Genomic DNA, 22837 nt, shown 5'->3' with positions numbered 1-22837 from the left:
AGGATGTGAGCGACAGGGATGCCATGAAGGAAAAGCATTCCAAGAAGAGAGATCAGAAGGAGCAAAGTCCTAAGGACGGGAGTCTGCCAATGTGCTTGAGTAGACACATGGGCCACACAGTGACAGATTTAAGAACTAGCGTGGTATTGGGCACGTCAGGTTAGACAGGTTCCAGGAAGAACTCTGGAGATCAGCCCAACATGATGGCCAGTTGTGCAGTCTTTGAGAACTGAAGATGGTGTAGCCTGTATTTCTCCAGTAGTAGTGGAGATTGAACCTAGGGCCTCACGCACGCTGTGTAAATAGTCTAACACTTTCAGCTGGGCCCCATCCTCATGCTATTTCATTAAAAAAATTAGTAACACAGATTTACAAAGCATTTCTGTTGTCAATCGCAGTTCCAAGAGTTTCATTTGCATGTGCTGCTTACTTTTAAAAGAGCGATATGGGAAACACGCTACCTTTCTCATATTTGCAGACCATGAAAGTAAGACAAAAAAAAAAAAAAAAAAAAAAAAAACAAGCAACGTGGTCATGTGTTACGGGATTCGGAATCGGATTCAGTCTCGCTACAGAAACTCTGCCCTTAATGAGCTTCATTCTGAATATGTGAAGTTTGAGATATACATGAACTATCGAGAATGGATATGAGGGAGGCAGAACAGTATGTTTCGTCTGTGGTTTGGGCTGTAGATTTAAATTTGCAGGTCATTATCATATAGATATTTTAGAAAGCTTGTGTCTGGATAAGATGCCTGCAAGAGGGAATAAAATCATTCCATAAACTGAGCTGGACTGTCACTGCTTTGAGAGAGAGAGAGAGAGACAGAGAGAGAGAGAGAGAGACAGAGAGAGAGACACAGAGAGACACAGAGACACAGAGAGACCTAACAGAGCTGTCCATAAAGTGGAGGATCCGGGACAGATGAAAACTAGCGCCAAACATGACTGAGGGTGAAAGATCAAGGGGTCAGATTTGTCTAATGCAGCTTAAGTGGTCAAGCAAGATGAAGATGGAAGACTGATCATTAAAACTGGAGGTCATTAGAGATTTTGATCATCCCATATTAGTAACGGTACCCTAATTGATAAGGTTGAAAAGACTATACAACCAGAGGTCCCTTATAGTTTTGCTAAGGTAGTTAAAGATGCCCGAAGAGACGAAGTTAGGGAGGAAGGAAGTAGTAGAAGGGGGAAATGGGGTGACTGGCCACAAATATCTCAGTCAACTACAAGATATTCATTGTGCATCTCTTGCGCGTCTAACTCTATGAGGCACTGAACAGCAATAAAATTGAATTTTCAATCATTCGTTCATTTGCTCAGGAAACAATTATTCATTGAATATCCACTATGTGGTGAATGATTTGAATTTTTATTTTTTATTTTTATTATGTTTTGAGAATGAACCATATATTTAAAGGGAAAAATGATGGCTGTCTATTTTTTCTGTTGCTGTCATCGGATAACACCCTGACAAAAGCAGCTTAGGAGACAAAGGGCTGATGCAGTTGGCAGTCCCACGTCACAGTCAATCATATTAGTGGAGCGAGTGGCAGAAATCTGAAAAAACTGATTGCATTGAATCCATAGTCAAAAGCAAAGAGCATGGCCTGGCTCGGCCACCTCTCTTCTTTTCATGCAGTTTAGATCTCCGTGAGTGAAATCGTCCCTCTTACCCTGGGGTGAATCTTCACATCCCAGTTAACCCTGGCACTGGCCTGCCCACAGGCCAACCAAATCTCCATGATTCTTCATTAAGACTCACTTCCCAGGTTATTCTCCATTATGTGGGATCCACCATCAGAGCTGAGGATCACAATGATCACGCTCCCTCCCCTAATCGACACTGCATTGCTTTCCATATCCTTTTTAATTGACATCCATATGCCTAGTTAACTTTTGTTTCACCCTCTTAATAATGTTCCCAGCCTTTCTCCAGACATATGCCCTTGATACAGTAATTGTGATAATAAATGCCTTATTATATGAATATATACATTGGTTAACTAGTAGTTTTATTTCTACTATTTATGTAGGTTGAAATCAACATATGCTGTGTTTATTGATATCCTTTTTATCTCTGTGAAGCTGTGTGCAGCTCTTCAATGTCCAGGATAATATCTGGACCCATTGTGAACTGTTGTAACTGACTGGCTTTTAGGTAGGTCAAGACATTGTGTGTGTGTGTGTGTGTGTGTGTGTGTGTGCAGGAGGGTGCTTAGGAAAGTCAATGCTGGCTTCCAGGGTCCTGATTTTTGCATCTTCTATTTGTTGACTTCTAGCTTTGACAAATTTTCTTCTTATTTTCAATATAACACCCTATCTGTTGTTTTGAGGGTTAATTGAATTAATATATCGGGAACCATTATAATTGATTTATGCTTTCTATTTTGTAGGTAATCAATAAAATGCTTAATAAGTGTACTACACTAAAAAAAAGTTGGTTCCTGGAATATATTTAATGAATAAACCCAAGAGTTGTTATGTTTGTTTATCATCAATAACTTTTAAAATATTCTGGATTATTTTCTTCTTTGGATCAGTGACAATCCTGTGGGCATGTACTATGTGCCAGACAGCCAGACATAAATAATGAAATGGGTATATTTTTGTTTTTGAGGTCAAAATGTGACACGTGACCATCTCTGTAACTTTTTTTAGGAGTTATTACAGTCTGAATAAGAAATGTCCCTTATAGGTATGTGTGTTGAACAACTGTTCTGTTTTGGAAGATTCTGGAAACTGCAGGAGGTGAACTCTAGCTGGATGAGGGCAGCCCATGCAGCATAGATGTGACACTTCTCTCTGGTCCCTTGCCTTCTTTCTTCCCTCTGCTTCCGGTAGGCTGGAAAGTAAACTGTCAGCCCATTTCCCATATTCTTCCTACAAAGCAGCATCCAGAGGCACAAAACCGAGTCGAGGTCTGCACTAAATCTCTCAGACTGTGAGCTAAAGGAGGTCTTCCCATCACTTCATTCGCTCTCTCGGGTGTTTTGGTCAGCGCAAAGTAAAGGTAACTAACACAGGAATGACGCTCCGCCAGGTCAGGGATCTGTCTGAGGTTTGAACAGCCAGTATCTTTAGTAAGTCTGGTATTTCCTGGCTATCATTTTGTTCCCACTCACTCAGGCTCTTTCCTCTTACACCCCTTTTCTCATTGCTTAATTGCTCCGTCGGGGACTCGATTTCTTAAACAAACAAATTAATAAGACAGTTTTAGTAGCTTGGAAGTGGAGCAGACTTCAGGGAGGTGGCAAAGAGCAAGGCCTGTGGAAAGAGACAAGTGTGTTTGGCAGATTGCCTTAGTTGGGGGATACTCTGTGATGGGGACAGGGTTTGAAGGGTCTTGCTTTCGGGGAGGCTCTTGAACAAGGAAATTGACTCAAGGAAGGCCATTATAAAGCTCCTTGGATGATTACATAAACTGCAGTGTAGACTGGAGATGGCAGCTGAAGCTTCTTTAAGGACCCAGAGACGTGAGAATGAATGAATAGGAAATTGTTGTCTTCTGTAATCGATTATTTCACTCGCTCGCCCGTGTATTTTTTTTTTTTTTTTTAATTCCAGCTTACTCGACCTGAATACCAGCTTTGTGCCTCTCACTGTACTAGCTGCTGGTTAGGAACAGTGGACGATACTGATTAAGTCCTAAGGTCAGGATGGGCGCTCTCTTTCCAGTGACCGCCACTACCAGCAGAGCAAAAGAGATCTCCTGACTGCGGACACCGCTCTGCTGCTTCTGGTTCCTGTTGCTCTACAAGCTCGGCACATGGTGGGCTCTCCAGGGTGCAACCTGAATCGAATCACGGCCAGTAGTGTGTGACAGGTGAACGCACAGATGGAAGGAGCCTTGCGGTAGTGTCGCTCTGGGCTGCAGGACCGAGATCTTGCAAGAAGCAAGCCGGTGCGCCTAGGTGTGCAGGGGGGCGCCGTACCTGTCCTGAGCGTTTGGCTGCGCGCCCGGCCAGGGGCAGGGCTAGCCTTTCCTCGCGCGCTCCGCCCCGGCACCGCTGGCCCACGCGGGGGCACCCAGCGCAGCCCGGCATCCGCCCGCAGGCGGGCCCCGTGCGACTCCTCCTCGCAGCGGGCGGGACTGGCCCGCGTGCCGCCCCCACCCCACCCTTGGGAAGCCCGGCTCGAGGGCGGAGCGCGAGCCAACAAGGCGGGTGGAGCCTGTGGCTGGATTCTGGGGCCAATCGCGCGGTGGCGGGGGAGGAGCCCCGGAGGGGAAAAAGAAAGTGCGGCGGAAAGTAAGAGGCTAGTCGGGGGACGGCTGCCAGGATCTGGATCTCCTGGTCTCAGCTTGGACCCGGGATCGGAAAGAGACAGTGGCCGGTCACCCTGCACTCATCCCGTCGCTGTCGCGGAGCCCTCTCGGCTGGCCCAGGAAGGTGAGTCTCGCGTTGCAGGGAGCACTGGGTTAGAATGGCCAGCCGCAGTAACTCGGGGTAGTAGGATTTTTATAGATAAGCTCCTACAACCCTTCTGTTTCACAGACGGGAAAACTGAGACACAGGGCCAGGCAGAAGCCAGGCTGAACGCGCTAACACTACTAGTTAGTGCGGCGGTCGGGATTTGAACTCAACAACCCAAAACCTTGCCTTTGGTATCGCAGTCGTGGGACAGCTGCCCTGGCCGTGTGTGGGTTCTCAGCCCCTTTGAGGGATCGCTACACCAGCTTCCAAGTGCCTAGGGTTCTCCGGAGCGCTCTGTAAGCGTGAGGCGAGCAGGAGGCTGTGTCCCAGAACACCCACACTCCATCACGTCGCTTGCAGCCCCAGCAGTGACAGCCTGGGGAGAGGCTGCCAGCAGCCTTGCTAGTGCCTTGCCTGACCTGCTTTTTTTTTCTTTCCGAGCAAGGCTGGTCTCTACCATGGCCCTGATGAGTTAGGACAGAGCCAGGTGCTGGTCACCACTCTCCCAGCCTTGGAGGCAGCGGGGAAGATTCTCCCTGGGGGGACACAGGATGCCTGTCCTTTTAGGAACAGCTGACCTCATGGAGCCTGGAGGTGCCTTCTACCTCTAAGTCCTAGTTGGGAATAAGGAAGCCGAGTTCAAGAGAAAACCATAATCATGAAAGCAAACTTCTGCTGCTTCCTTTAGTTCACCCCATCGCCTTCCTTCCCTCAACACACTGGTTGTGGGATTATGAATCAGGGTCCACGGGAAACCTTAAAACGCTTTGCAGGGCAGATTCCTGGTTAGCAGTGGCCTGAAAAGGGCCGTTTTCTGTCTGTGCCTGTGTTGGCTGTGTGAGCTTGGGCAGTTTAGCCCACCCTTCTGAGCCTATGTCAAGAGGTAAAACTGACACTAGAGTACTCTCTGGGATTCCTCGGCGTAGCTGGGAGGATGGAAAAGAACAGTGACATGTTCAGGGTGGTATCCGGCCTGGCAACTTTGGTAAATATTGTAGGGTCTCGAGGGTTTAATGAATTTGAGAAAAGTAATTTCCTACTACTTTGGAGTGACCTTTGTTTTTTTAAAACAAACCTGTAAATAGAGTGGTATTCTCCCCTTTTAGAGTTTGAACATTTTTAAAATTTTTTTCCATTTATTTATTTGTGTGTTCATTCATGCGCATACATGTGTGTGCACTCGTGTGTGTATGTGTGTGTGTGTGTATATGCATGTGTGTATGCACATGTGGCAAGGTCAAAGGACAGCTCTCAGGAATCTGACCTCTCTTTACACCAGGTGAATGGAACTCGTTTGGGGGCAGGTGACCTTACCCGAGGGCTTGAATAGTTCTCTCCAGTGCTTTCTGAATTTTGTCTCCAGGTAGACTTGTCTGTAAATTTGGCATTTGAGCAATGCGAATGTCCTCCTCATTTTCAGATCAAGCCTCCAACCTGTGAAATGCCTTGATAGGAGGCATCTCAGGTTGGCAAAGAGGATCTTATATTTTAAAAGGGATTAAAAATAAAAACAAAACAGAGGAGGCGGAAGCTTGAAGTTGTAGCAATGTTCTAGATGTGCCAAGCCTTTGATTCCTGTTCTTAAGTCCATCTCACAACTTCATATTCTTGAGATAATATCAGAAAGCAACAGAATTTTTATGTATTCTTCAATGACCCCGAAGTCCAGTCTCTTCGGGATACTAATTTGCTTTATTTAACACAAACACATACATATGCTCACACAAGCTTTCCTGTCTTACTTGTCTATTAAAATTAAGCAGCTTCCGTAGACACACCTACACTACTTGCATGATAATTGATTTTATTTTGATCCATACAATTATTTACTACCATCTACAGGCCATGCTGCAAGTCCCTGAAATGAGTGGTTAGCATTTATAAGGGGCTGCCTCCTTCCACAGTCCACAGCAATTGCATGCAATATTGATGAACTCCAGGGAAGGAGTGGGATCCTTCTTGAGAGAAGCTGAGTGTTTGGTGTTGGTACCTCCCACACCAGACATCGCCACAGGACAGGGTCACATCTGTTTGTAGGCTCTCCCTTCTGCTTGCATTATGATGACTTGACCAGGATATGTCTGAATGTGTGTCTGAGAAGCCAAGGACTTGTAGGGAAGAGGGGACTGTTCAAAAGAAGGTTAAACAAGGGGATGGGTTTTCAAGACTTTGAAAGCAAATCCCTTTTGGTTCCAGGTTTTTGAAGAAAGTATATTGAGTTTTATCTTTCCTGATACATATTATTATATTATTCATTGTTGTTACACCCAAACTCTCTCTCTCTCTCTTCTCTCTCTGTCTCTCTGTCTCTCTGTCTCTCTCTCTGTGTGTGTATGTGTTTGTGTGTATGTGTAGATGTGTGTAACTTTAAAATTTCCAGGTGTGTTTCACACGTATTACTTTCCTTGTTGCTTGTGAATACTCTTGGAGATGCTCATGGCCAGCATATTACTAGCAGGAGGGCCTATGGTGTGGCAAAAGCTATTTGATTTTAAATTCTGGATCTGATATATAAGTGATGCTGGGAAAATTGTTTCAACTTTATTTTATCCGTTTTATCCAGTTCTTAAATGTCTAAAAAATGCTTCTGCTATGGTTTCATTTGAAGATGAAGTTCAGTGGTTATCATCGGGTACTTGCAGTCAAGAATTGCTCATTAAATAACCCCTTCTCTTAACTTATCTCAGTTCATTGGAAAGAAAATTAAAGCGAGACTTGCAGGAATAAGAGGTTTCCAGGGATCACAGAGTTAGTGAATTTCTGCCCAGGAAATATCATTCATGCTTCTGAGTGCTCCTTCAGTTTCTTTCAGGCCCCTTCCCATCACACCCTGCCACCTCCCCAGTAGAACCTGTGCAAGTTATTTTCCAGTCTGAGATTGACCTTATTTGGCTGGTGATTTTAGGTCACAAAGTGGTTATTTCTTTGCAAAGAGAAGAGTTCTTCAAAGTGGCCCTGTAGAGTTTGTGGCTTTGACCTCCTGTAGATTTCCTGCTCATGCTCACGAGGGCAGCATTCCATTCTCATGTATTTGAGGGGCTGCAACCTCAGATCCAAGGAAGAAAAGTACTGTCAAGACATAAAGATCAGGATTATGTCTGGCTGATCTGCCTATTCTGGTGGCTTCTTCCTCCTGCCTTCCTGTAATTGATTAGTGGTTGGCATGATAGTTAAGGATGAAATGCCACAAATGGCCTAGCACTCTCCAGCTCTCTCAAGGCTTTCATAGAGTAGAATAGAGAGAACAGTATGTGTAATACTTGATCTTTATTGTCTGCTTGATAGGATGCAGAATCACCACTTGGGTTTATGAAACACCTCTGTGTGTGTGTGTGTGTGTGTGTGTGTGTGTGTGTGTGTGTGTGAGAGAGAGAGAGAGAGAGAGAGAGAGAGAGAGAGAGAGAGAGAGAGAGAGAGAGCACATTTCCAGAAAGGATTAACTGTGATGGGGGAGACTCACCTTGAATACAGACAACATTCCATAGGATGGAGGCTTAGAGAGAATAAAAGGATAAAAGGAAGCCATGAGCAGAACAGTGGCTTTTCCTTTTGTGTGCATGTGTCTCCTGGTTAGCCATGATGTAAACAGCAATCCTCTCCCATAGCCTTCCACCCCACTGAAGTTTTGTAGTCATCCACAGGAAAACAGTCCCATGGTTAGACTGCATTTTCTCAACCAAAATCAACCCCACTTTCATTGAGAAGTCTATGTTAGTTATGTTAGCGGTAACGACAGAAAGTTAACCAATAAAGTATGCAGAAGCAGCATTTGGAGAGAACCGATGCTCAACACTCAATATTCTCACTAGCCATTGGTCTAGAGTTTCAGCCCTGTTTTGTAGGAACTGATAGGGTCAGCTGCATAGAGAAGGATGAATGGAGTGGCTGAGGCCATTTGTCCATGGGGAGTCTTCCTGAGTCAAGCTTCTTTTCTTTGTACCCAACAGGCAGCCTGGTTAATGCGTTTCTAGAAGAAATGGTTTGACCAGTTGGGAGCCTCTGTCAGCCCTTGCCCCAGCGTAGGCACTTAGCTTCATCTTCCTGGGTAGACTTAGGAAGGTAGAGCATGACTGGAGGAAATCAGGAGGAGGCAGAGGGAAAGCTAAAAGATTACCTTCAGCACACACAGGGCTTCAGCTGTTGCTCAGCTTCATCAAGCCTTTGCTGGTGGCACAGATGTAGGATCTAGTGAGTCACTGTTTCCTTGACTATGAAATATTAAAGAGAGCCACCTACTGTGCTCTTTGCCCATTTTCAAAATTGTTCTGTAGGGGGGAAGGAAAAGAAAAACACCCGAGAGCAAGAAGGTTGCAGAACACTTGGAATTTGATATTTTGGAGCATGTATTCGGGTTAGCTGCTCATTTTAATGTAGAATGTGTAATTTATTATCATGGACTGGTGGGCAGGCTTTATCAGCCATGAGTTCTAGAATCTGGCATGTACCTGAAGCAAGTGATTCTAAGGGATTCTCTTCAAATTCTATAGCTCCTTGGCTCCTTAGAAACAGTGTCTCAGGACTACCCCCTTCTCTGTATACTGCCTTCCTTTCTTTTATTTGCTTGTTGTTGGTTTGGTTGCTTGCTAGTTTTTTAGAGAAAGGAACTCATTAGTCCAGGCCAGTCTCAAATTTGCCTTGTTGCCAAAAATGACATTGAACTTCTGATCCTCTTTCCTCTTACTACCCCCAGCATGTTTTCTTCATAGGAAATATTCTATCAGCACTAATTTTTCTGTTCATAATTTTTTCTATTTATCCATCTGATATATTACAGTCTTCAGCATTTATCGGTTATCATTTATTAACCTCTCCTGGGATTTATGCATACTCCCCACCCCATGCTGTCTCATCTAAGCCTTGGGATGATTCTGTGTATTCTGGTTTGATGACACTGAGGCTCATGGAGGCTGAAAAGCACAGCCCAGGTCATATAGTACAAGCTGAGTAAATGCTGCTGAGATCCACTATTTTATTTTGTCTTAGAGCTAGCAAAAACTTAAACTTTCCTGTCTCTGGACCAGAGTTGAATACCAGCACTTAGACCTGTGACCCATCCCATCTATACACAAGCGCTATAATCCTGCTATTTGTCCATTTGGGGACTAAAATGTGAGAGATCTGAGAAGACAGTCTCTAAGGTTATTCTGTCATGTCGTAGCTGATGCTTTCTTTAGAATATGTTCTGCTCTCAAACTCTATTTTTTTCTTTAGCAAGTATCAAGCAATGGAGCAAAGGAACTAACGGTAAAGTACCCTTGTTGTTTGATGCCCAAATGTTTTCCAACCAAAAAGAAAACAGCAAGAGAAATGAGTATGTATAGGTAACCTTGCCATTTCATTTAGGCACAAAATAGCTAATATAACTATTATATCACTATTTTAATATATCTATCAATCATCTATCTGTCATCTTAACTACCTATTTCTCTCTCTATCATCATCAATCTAAAATTGTCCACCTTTTCCAGGTGAAAAAACTGATGTAGAGTAACGTGATTTGCCCAAGCTTATGTAGCTTACACAGATTAGGACATACTGCAGTACAGGTCTTTGGTCTTCCTTATTATATTTATTGGATATTGCACTGTAATGCCTTTATGCCTTATTACTGCTATTATAAGTGCCTCTTATTGTGTCCTCAGCTGTGGTCTTGCTACTTTTGTTGTCGTCTTTCCTTCTATATCCTTTCCTGATTCAGCCCAGTTCATGAACCCCAATTAAGTGCTTGTGGCACCTTGTTTAAGTTTTTTTCATATTGAAAGCTGTGGGGTAATTACATGTGTCTTTGCCTGTGTCCTCGGCTAATACTTAAGTCATTTTGACATGGCTTATTACACCCTGTATGTCTTGTACATACAGGAGACAAATTGAACGATTGATAGATTGGTGGTAGATTCAATAGGTCCATGATTAATTTTCTTCTACTCTGTAGTGAAATTCCATATTTTAAAGGTTGCTTCTCTAGACAAATTATTTTAATTTTGTGGTTATACGATCAGACTGGTGATTAAGAGTCACAGACCCTAAGAAGACTAGACATTACTAGTCTTGTGGTGGGAAAGCATAACACTTTTCTATCCCAGTAATAAAGGCTGTTTTTCAACAAACTGTGAAGGGTATTCCTGAAGTGCATAGTTGCTTGCCCTGATCCCTGGGTCAAGTGTCACAAGCATATCACTATGATAGAAGGTTAGACGTTTCCATGGAAGTGGGTAACTGCCATGAGCTTGGATCTTATGATTCATAAAAGTAGTGAAGAACCCATTGATCCAGCTATTATTTGAAGTAATTGGCTTCAGTTGAACCAAACGATGGATAATCTTTTCATTCTGGTTTCTATCTAGCCGATGCTTGTGGTTTCTCCTGAGTGGCACATGCGTTCTTATGGTTTCACCCGCTTCCTAGCCTCCCAACCAATTCTAAAGTGAACAGAAAAGAGAAGGAAGCATTTTATAAGTTTAGGTATCTGAAAATATTCTTTTTATTGATAGCACAATCCTTTAAACCGGTTATTGTTAGAAGCTACTGAAATATAAATTGTGGCTCTGGGACATAGGTGGCTTTGACGTCAGACGGCCTTTGTGGAGTTAACGTTGAGGAGGATATTTGTTCTGTCTCTGCCTTATTTTCAGCATCATCTCTAAAATAGGCTAATGCAGCCCATACCATCATCACATTTTGGTAGGTGTTAGTCATATGCCATGACATTTGTTAAAAGCCTGGCACATGGGACATTGGCCTTTGTCTTTAACAGCAGTGATAATGATTTCCATGCATGTTCATGTAGATACTACAATGGACAATAAAAGATGCCCCATGTTCAAATACAAACAGTTTTGTTCATGTATTCTGTTTCAAAATCTAAAATGTTTGCTTTTATATACATATATGAACATAGATATAAAATTTTTACTCTGTAACAATGATAGCTCTGAGGTAAAGGGGTCAGATGTTGCCAACAAGTTTTACCCTAAGCCTCAAAGTCACTAAGGCATACAGTAAGCAGTGGATCTGAGACCTGGGTCATCTTGCTGTATAGCTCTTACTGCATGACCAAAATGTGTTTCATCCATCCCATACCCATCCTGCCAACCAGCCTGGCATGGATTTCTTCAGTAGGCCTGCTATTTTAAGCTGATGAATAAGGGTATGGACAGGGCACTCTCTTAGGTAGCTGCTGTGGGTCTGTGGCTACAGAAAAGGTGTGGACAATGGTGTGCAATGCTGAGGACAGAACTCTACTCTGTCCAGAGTCATATCATTGTCCGCGAGGCTTCATGGTCACAGAGGCCTGGCAGGCTTATTGGCCACAGTGAGAATCACAACAACACAGGTCTATCAGGATACTTCTGTGTCCTGGGGAATATGGTTCCGCTTTGTTCTTCTGACTGCAGACTCTTCCATGTTCTGAAATCCAGGTTTGCAGATGGGAAAAGAAAGTAGTCAGCCATACCTACATTTTCTCTCTTACACATAAAAATAGAGCCCTAAAAATATAAAGCAAATGCTGTATCACCATAATATTTGGCAAAATATTTAAAAATATAAAAAGCAGTCCTTGGCTTCTGTTTTGATTCTGGAATCATGAGTGTACCTTTTTTGAGCTTTTCAAAAATTGTCCATGGGAGAGTCTTGCTTCTTGTTAAGATAAAAGAGTTCATTTAATTTGTAGAAATGGTTGAGACTTGAGAATGACAGCACACATTAAGCAACACTTCTCTGGAAAGTTTGATTTTAGTTTTCTAATTTCAGAATGCAACTGATAGAGACAGGACATGAATGGAACCAGGTGATAAAAAGTTGGAGGTGCTGGATTCAGGATTTAAATCTTAGATATTTCATGTTTAGCCTGTTTGGACTTAGTTCTTGTGGTAGTTTGAATGTAATTGACTCCCATAATCTCATAGGGAGTGGCACAATTAGGATATGTGTTTGTTGGCATGGGTGCGGCCTTGTTGGAAAAAGTGTGTTACTGTTGAGGTTTCCTATGCTCAGGATACTGCTCAGTATCCCAGTTGACTTCCTGTTGCCTGCAAGATGAAGGACTCTCAGCTATCCCTCCAGCACCATGTCTGCCTGCATGCTGTCATGCTCCCTGCCATGATGATAGTAGATTGAACCTCTAAAACTATAAGGGAGCCGCCTCAATGAAATGTTTTCCTTACAAGCATTGCTGTGGTTATGGTGTCTCTTTACAGCAATAAAATCCTAACTAAGGTAGTTCTCTTACTATAAATTTGTAGTAAGCATATAGTAAGTTCCTCTTACCATTGAGGTGGTTGCATCAAATTTCCACACACTAATTAATTATTGTATTTATTTAGTCTACTATTTATTTTTATTCCTCCCCCACTTGGAAGTAAAATGTACGTGATCAGGAACATTTGCTTACTATTACATCCTAGGAGGCTAGAAAAATGTTTAGAAAATGTTTCCCAATCATGACTCAATGATGAATAAACAAGTGTATGAGTCGATAACTATATATTATTTGTCCCCAAGAGGTAGAAAGAAATATATAGAATGAATAAGAAAATACATTGTCTGTGTGAATATATAATACTGAAATAATTTGATACATATATGCAACATATACACGCATATATGTGTATGTATATATGTACTTGAATATAGGTGGAGGTGGTGAGGATTTTATTTAGAATCCTTAATTATTATATGCGTTCATATGTATCTGTATGTGTATACACACATATTTATTCTTAAGTGTGTACATAAATTTTTATCTATCTATATCAGCTATGTCTCTATTTGTGTGTGTATGTGTTTGTGTTTAAAAATAAGTCTATGTAGCCATATCTTTTGAGTTGTCTAAATCTACCTTTGCAAGCAGAGGCATCCAAGGACCTGTTGTTTGGTGGCAGTAGTGTCAGTTTGGGATGAAGACCAAAACGTGAGAAATATCTATTATCTATCTATCTATCTATCTATCTATCTATCTATCTATCTATCTATCTACCTATCTACCTATCTATCATCTATCTATCTATCTATCTATCTATCTATCTATCTATCTATCATCTATCTGTATCTTTTGATAGACAAGTAGATGATTAAAAAGCAAGAAAAAGAAGAGATTTCAGATTAAAGAGAGGGAGGCTAGAATTCAAGTAACATCAAAAGGTGAACATAGATAATTTTAAGTGCGGCAGTCAGGGAAGGCTCTCTCCCTGGGCTATGGAAGAGCCAGGGTAGACCTGGGGTCATTGCTGAGGTGACGGCTGGGATGGGAGAGGTGTGGAAACAACATTTTATGATAGTCAGGGGTGAGAGTAGACCAGCCCTGCTGCCATAGTAAGGAGCTGGGGAAACTTGTAAAAAGTCTTACCAGAAATGTCACCACGAGGGAAGGGCAGAGTGGAGAGCAGAGAGTGCAGCCAAGCAGCTTATGCACCTGATGAGCAGATAAAGCCCCTGGCCTCAGAAGAGCTGCTGTGAGCAGTTGGAAAGATAGTCTAGTTTCAGTCATGTCTCATTCAAACCTCCAGCTCTTAGGAGAGCATCTTAAAAAAGAAAGAAATCAGGTAAAATGGGCAAAAATGGATTCCTTTGGGTTTTCTCCAATAAATCTATCTCATTTCCAAATGCCTTAAGTGATGGAAAGAAATGTATGCGTGCTGCTCAGTTCACTTCAGCTGGGAATTTTACAGTCCTGTGTAGGTGTTTTATGTAATCAGTTCCCCAAAACATCGGGGCTAGGATTACTTCCTTGTTAATCTTCAACTACCAGTTTCTGAACCCTGCTGTGCTAACGAGTGAGAACATTTAATTCTGCATAGGATGAGTCTCTTCACACTAGTTCTGTGAGTTTGAACGGCTCCTACTCCATCCAGCAGCGGCTTACAGACCATTTTCTTGGGGAGCCTTATGAGCCTGGACATACACAGTCTCATTAATGCATCTCAATATGAGTTCCACATAACTCGCAGTACATGCCAGGTGCTGTTTCATGTGATTTATAAATATTCATTTTTTTAAAAAAAAAATCTTGAAATTACCCTACGAGACAGGTACAGTTATAATCTACATTCTGCAGAAAAGGAAACGAAGGCCCAAAGTCATAGACTTGGTGTCTAGTAGAGCTTGTGTTTGAACTCAAGAAAACTTTACAATAATACCTTTTTGTACTTTGTAAGCAATGACCTTAATATTTATCCATCTCCATTTGTCCGTCCTACTTTATGCTGCTTTATATAAGGGAAATAGTTCAATAACTGTATTTAATCAACGAATCAATATGTGGCCCGTTCGTTGAGATTGCATCTCTCCATTAGCATTTAGTGATTAAAAACGTGAGTTTTAGGCTGAGATAACCTGGGCAGGCAAATCATTTCAGCATCCTGGGATTGGTAAATTGTTTATGTCTCTAAGTGTGTTTTTTCATTGGTGTTCTTGGCCGCTTTGGAGATTAAATAACATATACAAAAAAAAAAAAAAAGTACATAGCATAACGCCTGGAATGCAATTAGTACTCAGTCAATTTATGGTATTTTTATTTATACTTTTCAACTAAAATAACATGCATATGCTTATGTACCCAGGGAACTTTACAGTTGTGCTCGCTTTTATAGCTACCCTTCAAAATTTAGAGCCCCAAACTGCTCACAATCAGCAATGTTAATTTTCTTACAGGGCCTATTCTGGTACCCTTGCTCAGAGCAATGCATGTCTTGTGGGTTCCGAAAGGCCTTGTGGTTGGAAGACCAGCCAGACTCTGGCGTTTGCATGGGAGCAAAAGGTGCTTGACTATAGGCATTGCATCCAGCCTTACCTATTCTTCTCCAGACTTATTCTGCCTAGTTGGAAAGGTATTCTGTATCCTAGCAATGGCTGCAGAGCATTCTGAGTCATAAGAAAACAAACCACTGAAAGTCCAACACTCTTCTCCAGATAACACTTACAGAGGTCAGCTTATGGAATTGCAAAGGCGGATCCTGAGGTGGGCCCAGAGTGTTTGTGCTGAGAACTATGCCCAAGTATTTGGGCTTAGTATTCACGAACCTATTCAATGACCACTGCAAAGGTGTTTAGTTTTAGTTGTAAACCTAACTTAGAAACAAAGAAAAAGAATTAATAAATAATAACAAAACAATAGCAATGACCCATTGCCACCTCCATGTGTACATTACGGACTGTGATGAGAAATAAAATCTGGTATTTCTTACATTTGTTTCACTTTATTTTTCTTAAAAACAAACTGTGCAGACTTGCAGCGCTGGGGGCCTACCCTGTAATGAAGAGATACTTGGCAGGGAAATGAGACAAAGCAAAATCGCAGAGCTTTTCTCTATTTGGCAGTGTGCGTGTGCTTGAGAAGATGCTAATGTAGCGAGCCCAACACTGTTTAGCTAGATGTATTTGTTTGCGTCTTTGTTAGAAGCCGATATGGTGTTTATTTACACTTAACTCCTTTTGAGCTGCTGTCAGAGAATCCCAAAACTGAGTAATTTATTTCTGCTGGTTCGAGAGGCTAGGCAGTCCATGGTGGAATGGCCACATCTGGAAAACCATCATGCAGGCAGAAGAGGAAAGACAAGTATATCCGCACTTCCAGAGAAAAGGGTGCTGGGCTTATCCTTCTGTTAGTGCCCTCCACTGATAACAGTTATCCTTCTGTTAGTCCCCAGCTCCCAACAGTATGGCATCAATGTGCTCAGGAGGGTAGAGAGAGCCCTCTGGGGTTCCTTACCACTTAAAAGGCGCACTTTTCAACACTGTTACATGAAGAGTTAAATTTTGAACACTCCAAATTGGGGAAACTTACTATAACCACAGACTTTGCAATCTCCTTTTGTTGTTGTTGCTTTTATGAAATAATTCAAAGAGGATACTTCTGTTCTTGTATATCTGATGAGGAAAACACAGATGTCTTAGTGAACCAAGCAGGGTGATCTTCTTTGAGGAACAATCTACACAGACACATACATACATACATGCACACACAGGGATGTGAGGGTGGGGAGGGTTCCAGTTGTGTGGAAAGGACAATAAATGACCACAAAAGGAGACGGTTGGGGCATGAGAAATGTCTCTAACCAAGGACTAAGAGCTAGTGCAGAAGGCTGTGGAAAGACAGCACTAGCAAAGAAAAGCTAGTCCTGAAAAGGGAGGTACTCTGGAAGTTAGGAGGACAAATTGTAGCCTCTCTCTCTCTCTCTCTCTCTCTCTCTCTCTTTCTGTTACCCTAATAATTGGTTACTTACAGAAGGCACTGGTACACACAGCCTTGTAGCTGCCTGGCTTCAGACTTGAAGGCTCAGATCTTGCAGATGTTCCATGAGAGGAACAGTAGATGTGGTTTCCGTTTAGAAAGTCAGCCAGCAGTGGCCATTATGGTCCAAAGGCATCCCAACCCCTGATCCAGGATGCCGTGGGATTAAAACTATCACTGTACATTGCAAGTCACAGTAATTTCAACCTGTAATGACACAATGAAATAGCTAAATAGATACATACCTTCTTTAAAAGTCCATGAGGATTTTTTTCTCATGTACAGAGAGCAGAAGTGTATACATCGTGGGGCATTGGCTTAAGTGTGACCATGGTATCATCATTTATAGAGGACAGATCCTATAAATAAAGCTGCTTATTTGCATCAGTAACCCAATGCTTGTGGCTTCCTGAGTGGCGAAGGGAGCATTTTCTGACGCATTTCCAAGTGTCTAGCAGTTTACAAGATGCTTGTGTGTCCATTATGCCACTTGACTCGATCACAGCTCTGTCAGGTCAGTTTGTTCAGTGTTGGACGTGAAAACACCGTAGCTCAGAGGTTGAAATGACTATCAAGTGGCCACTCAGCTCTTGATAATTGGATCATATTTGTTGGCGTTCTGCATGTTCCATGGGGCCTCTTTCTTTGCTATTCCTTTGATCTCCCAGCATCACTGCCCAGGAGTCTTGTTGGGACACATCTTTTGTTATGCTGTGTCTCTGTTCCTGAAAGTATCTGTAATTTTTAGCCATCGCCATTTTCAAGGTCGCTTTCCACTGAAACAACAGGCTTCCAGTAACCTAAGTGTTATTTCCCTTCACTTCTCCTGCAGCGTTTTTAAAGCTCCCATCAAATGCAAGGTAAAGAGGAACCTATCTTTCACAAAACTATACCTGAGAGTGCTCAGATGCCAAGGTCTGTACACCCTCGATTGTGGCTTTTTCTAAGTCTTCCCAGTCAGCACTTCTAGGACACACTCTTGAATATTTAAAATTTGTGTTTTTTAGCTTCTGACTTGTCATGATGCAGCTGAACTTATTCGCTCGTCTTGACCCATTTAAAACAGATACCTAACACCCAACGCATTGTCTCCTGAGAGTTCAACAGCCAAGAGGCCAGTGATTAAGAAACCTATGATCACCATTGAGAGCAGTGGGCTCTAGGGCAGATAGATTTCAGGTGCCTACCAGTCCTGTCCTTTAGTAGCCAGTGACAGAAATATGGACATAAGGGAACTGGGGGGAGTGTACAGAAAGCAAGCTTGCATAGATGCCATTGCATGGAGTATGTATCAGGAAATAAATACTAGATTGCTGTGGTCAAAAGGCTACATGTCTGACTATGCAAAGAAGCCATTGAGGAGTATGCCCTGTTTGGAATCAGCCAAGCCTATCTACAACTAGTCTTCCAAGGTGTGGTAGAGGAATCAGTGCAGGGTGATCCTTTTGCTTGATTCAGGTCTCACATCAGCCCCAATGTCCCACCACATACATGGGTTTCCAGTTCTTTATTTTGTTACGGTATTTAGGGACACATTAAGGAGAATCAAAGGCTAGACTTATACTAATAAAAAGAAAGAATAATAGCACTATCTAATGGCCAAGTGCCGACTCTATACCAGATGCTTAAGGATTTATTGACGTCACCGCTCACGTAATTCCTTGAGGCACTGTTCATCTTGCTGAGACTGAGACTCAACATGCCTAGGTAGTTTGCATAATTACGAAAAGATGCCAGCTCTGGGTGGCATGAGAGCCGGTCCTGAAGCCCTGAACCTTGCCGCAAATGACTAAGTCTGGTCCTGTGTCTCCAGGCTCCTCCACTGTTTCTGCCTATGTTCAGCGAAGCCCTAGTAAGTGACAGAGCCCTAGTTAATATGCACATTTGTCTGACAGTTTCCTAGAAATTCACTCCGGGCTGAGCGAACCCCACTGGCCCTTTGCATTTCTGATTTCTTACTGCTTTCTTCGCTCCTTTATCAGTTTCCTTTTAGACTCAAAACATCATGGGAGATGCCTTGATCAACTGCTGACATTTTAATGCCATTTTCATGTCCTGGGTATGTTATCATCATTCTCAGGGTTGGAGAGGGGAGTATGGAACTCCCCCTCCCCACGCTTCCTAGTTTGGAAAGTGAGCTTTATGGAGATATGGAACTTAGGTTTTCACAGCTGGATCCAGATGTTTCTTTTGAAGAGAGTCACTTATTTGACATTGTCACAGGGATCTCAGTCAGGACAGTTACACGCAGTTACACAGTTACAGAGGATCAGGGTCCAGCTCCATATAATAACACTTCATTATAGGTAAGACCATGTGGAAATGAGATTGGTAATGGGTTCTCTATCGCAAGAGATATTTAAAGAGGGCCTAAACCTCTACTTGGCAAGGATTTTATAGGAAGATTTGAATATTGGCGGGGGGTGGGGTGAGAGATTGAATCAAAATGACATTTAAGGGTCTTTCCGGCCTGGAGAGTCTGTCTTGAATTCACTTAGAAACTTTATATTGGGAATAAAGGTTCCCTCTTGTAATTAATACCAACTAGAGAGGCTGCCTCCTCCCTCCCCCGCTGTGCTTCCCCCTTGGGAACAACTACTCAATTTAAGAAGGGGACTTAGGATGAGGAAGGATGTGGTTCCTTCCCACTTGGCAGCACTGCCTTTCAGAATGGAGGATTGTGTCTGGGCCTGGCACCGTTCCGTCAGGCCCTCTGACCAGCCCAGTCCTGTCTGTGACCAGAGCACGTGGGAAGTGCACATCTGTGTAGGAAAGCCACCCACTGGCTGCCAGCTCTGGACTTTTTCTTTCTTTCCTTTTTAACTTTGTGCTGAATACAGCCTTGCCCAGGGCAAAGCTCTTGAAGGAATAGCGACACACCCAGAAACAAGTTCCAATAAGACCAGACAAGCACCTCCTGAAAGATATCTCCTTTGCAGCTGGCAAGAGCTGAAAAGGTGTCTTTCAGAGAGATTTCTTCTTCTTGCCATTTCAAAGACATGCTGGTAGCAGGCTGGGATTATCAGGGATGTAGCCATTGCCACTACCTCATTTTCTTTTATTCTTTCCAGTTGCTGTATTACCGATTCCAAATGTCTGCTGTTGAAAAGTGATAATCCCTTAATGCCAGAATTCAGGCAATTAATAGGCTCTTGATGGAAGGAATATTTTTCCGATAGCTGGATGGACAGCACATCTGAGATATATAAGGTGATCTGGCCCTGTGGCACAGACAGACATTTTCCCACCAAGCCACTTCAACTTCATCAGATGATGGGCTATCTCAGGATGTTTTATTCAAGTCTGTACACTAGGATGTCTCAAAATATGCATTTCTGTTCCTTGTCAGGGTGCTTCAGCATGCTTTGATAGCTTTAGTTAGGTCAGTCTAACTGTTACCAGAAAATAAAGATGTTGCCAACGTGCTAGCTGTGGGAACTCCACCGGGATCTGTTCAGAGCTGCCTGTAGGAAGTTTGGCCAAGATTTCCCACGTGCCCCATAAATCTCAACTGCGTGATAGGAGAGAAAGGCAGCTTCAGCTTCTTCAGCAGCTTGCTTATTGCTCCTGGGCCCTGGAAGCTGTCCTTTTTTGATACAGGACCCTTGCTTGTTTAGAAATGAATCTTTCTTGGCATCTAAATGGCATGTTATTTTTTGGCGGACGTTTAACAGAGATTGGAGACAGCGTGGTTCCATCATCCGAGAAAAGCCTTCACTGGGAATCAAAAGACATCTCCCATCTCTCCTCATAAGTTATCAGCATCCTGAAAGGCACCTCACTTGTCCAAGTTGCTGTGTCCCAACAATGCTCCCAATGACATTATTGACTTCTGAGGTCCTTACTGATTTTCCAGGGGCTATCTCGATAGATAAGAAGGATGAGAGAATTAAACAAAGCAACAGCAAATTACAGCATGTAAGCTCGGGAACATGACGGCAGTGTTCTAAGTGATTCTCAACAAGCCTTTGTTGTAACAAGGGGACCTGTAAGGACATCCAGTCAGTGTCACTTGTCACATGGGGATAACCCTATTTGCTTCCCTGTTTGCTGAGAGCTGGATGGAAACAGGACTGAGGGCCTCTGGGAAGCTTAAAAGACTATTCTGTTCAATTTACTCTTTACAAAACAACCACAAGGTCTTTGTCAAGTGTTACAGAGCTAAGATCCTATGTTTCCACCTCCTTAGCCATGTATATTCATATGTACTGTCTCTATAGTTTATTCAGATGCCCATAACTCTGGGAAAGAGTGGGGTTCTTTTCTAAACATTGATGGACTCTGAACAATGAAGTTTGGTGGCCAGAAAAACTTGCTAACAGGATGTGCTTATTGCATATGTGTAGCTTTGTTTCACCATCATAATGTGTCAGATATATTTTCCTTTTTTGTTCACTATGAGTACAGACGTCAACAGATATATCTTTCTGGTTTTTGTGTTCTCCCTCTCTCAGAGAACTAAGCCCTATGACTCATTCTTAGCTCCTCCCCAGAGCTACTCATGTTCATATTTACGATCACAATCAGCTGAATAATCAAACTGTCTACCAACCGAGGTTGGGTGCATTGTACGTCATAGGGCAATAAGGGAAGCTAACCCATCAGGCCCTACCTACTCATTTTGAATCCTGGAGTAACATCAAATGGTGGCATAAAATTCACGTGTCCTGTGTTATAGCTTTGACTGTTTCTAGTCACTCACTGAGTTCGGATCAAACTGGCTGAATCCATGCCTTTGTCTTTCTGTCATTTGGTACAGTGTTTTATCCAATGTCTTCCCCAGGTCTTCTGCAATGGAGGATCTTGTATCTTGATAGGACAACTTTCTAAAGTGTGTCAGGTATACTGGGAAAACATTCATTTGTTGACAATTCAGTTTCATAATTTCTTTTCTTATTGTTTTGAGACAAAGTTTTTCTGTAGCTTTGGTGCCTGCCCTGGAACTAGGTCTTGTAGAGTAGGCTGGCCTCAAACTCACAGAGATCCTCCTGCCTCTGGCTCCCAAGTGCTGGGATTAAAGGCATGCACCACCACCACCCAGCCAGTTTCATAATTTTGAACATCCTCTATTTTCCCATGGCATTTAATATCTCCAGACCTATAGAAACAAATAAAACTCGAAGAGTAAATGGGCACAAGCATATATTTTTGGCTTTCTTTGTTTTCCTTTTTAAAGTTTTCTGTTAAAATTATTATTTTCACATATGTGTAGTGTGTGTATGTGTGCATGTGTGTGTACAGGTGCAGACACCTGAAGAGTCCAGAAGAGCATATTCCTTGAGACACGGCTTCTTAATGAACTTGGAACTCACCCTGTTTTAACTAAGCTGATATCCAGCAAGCCTCAGCAAGCCTCCTGTCTCTAACTCCTACTCTCTGGCACTGGGGGTCCAGAAACAAGAGGTCACACCCAGCCTAACTTTTACATGGATGCTGGCCCACCAAACTCAGTGCAGCAAGTGGTCTAGCCCACTGAGACATCTGCCAAGCTCTTTTCTTTCTTTTGTGTGGCAACACATCTTGTAAATGTCTTTTCATTAGGTTTGCTCCTTCTCTGCTTAGCAAAGGGACTCAGATAGTTAAGTTAGAATGAGGAGCCAAGGAGCTGTACCTTCTAAAACTTGTTTTTTTGAATATATATTTTGTTATATTATAGTCACTGGCTAAAGGTTGTTTTGCCTTTTAACGGTCACTTCTACTGCTTGTTGGAAATAATAAGACTTAGTCTCCCTTTCTTCTTGAGTCAGACATTACTACCTTTGGTCAACAGACTCATATCAGCTATCTTCTGGGACAGTGTAGAATGGTGTTAGTGTTTTTGTTTTAAAGGGGAATGAACATAAGCCTTGGTGTGGTATGTATGAAAGGGGATTTTTTTTATAAGTAATCAAAATGCTGCTAATGGGAAAATAATTGAAGTACACTATGGTATAGCTGGACAGTACAATCCCATTTCGTCATTAAAAGGGATGAAATGCAGGAACATGAACTGATCTAGAAAAACATGCTTGATGTATCGTTCTGTCAGAGAAGAAAAGTTAGATCCGTGCACAATTCATTTTTTACACAAAGGAAACGTAAAACTGTGGAAATGGAAAACTTTGATTCTGTTAATTACATGTGCTTACTGTGGGAGGGAGAACTGGTGAGCACCGAGAGGAGAGAGCGTGATAGGCAGGATTCACATCAA

At 42.5% G+C, this 22837-nt stretch overlaps 1 protein-coding gene across 5 annotated transcripts in view; it reads left to right on the top strand.

The window, feature by feature from the left end:
* The first annotated feature begins 4243 nt into the window (after nt 1–4243).
* The window catches only part of Il1rap (interleukin 1 receptor accessory protein), a 139165-nt gene continuing 120571 nt past the window's right edge, over nt 4244–22837 (top strand). For all 5 annotated transcript variants that reach the window (XR_009056812.1, XR_009056811.1, XM_057764133.1 and 2 more), the window contains exon 1: nt 4244–4394. The gene's annotated coding sequence lies outside the window, so the exon portion shown is untranslated. The remainder of the gene's footprint in view (nt 4395–22837) is intronic.

The sequence above is a fragment of the Chionomys nivalis genome, chromosome 3 (genome assembly GCF_950005125.1).
Source record: "Chionomys nivalis chromosome 3, mChiNiv1.1, whole genome shotgun sequence".
NCBI classification, from domain to species: domain Eukaryota; kingdom Metazoa; phylum Chordata; class Mammalia; order Rodentia; family Cricetidae; genus Chionomys; species Chionomys nivalis.
The sequence above is the reverse complement of the archived record's forward strand: the minus strand, read 5'-3'. Positions and strand labels throughout refer to the sequence as shown.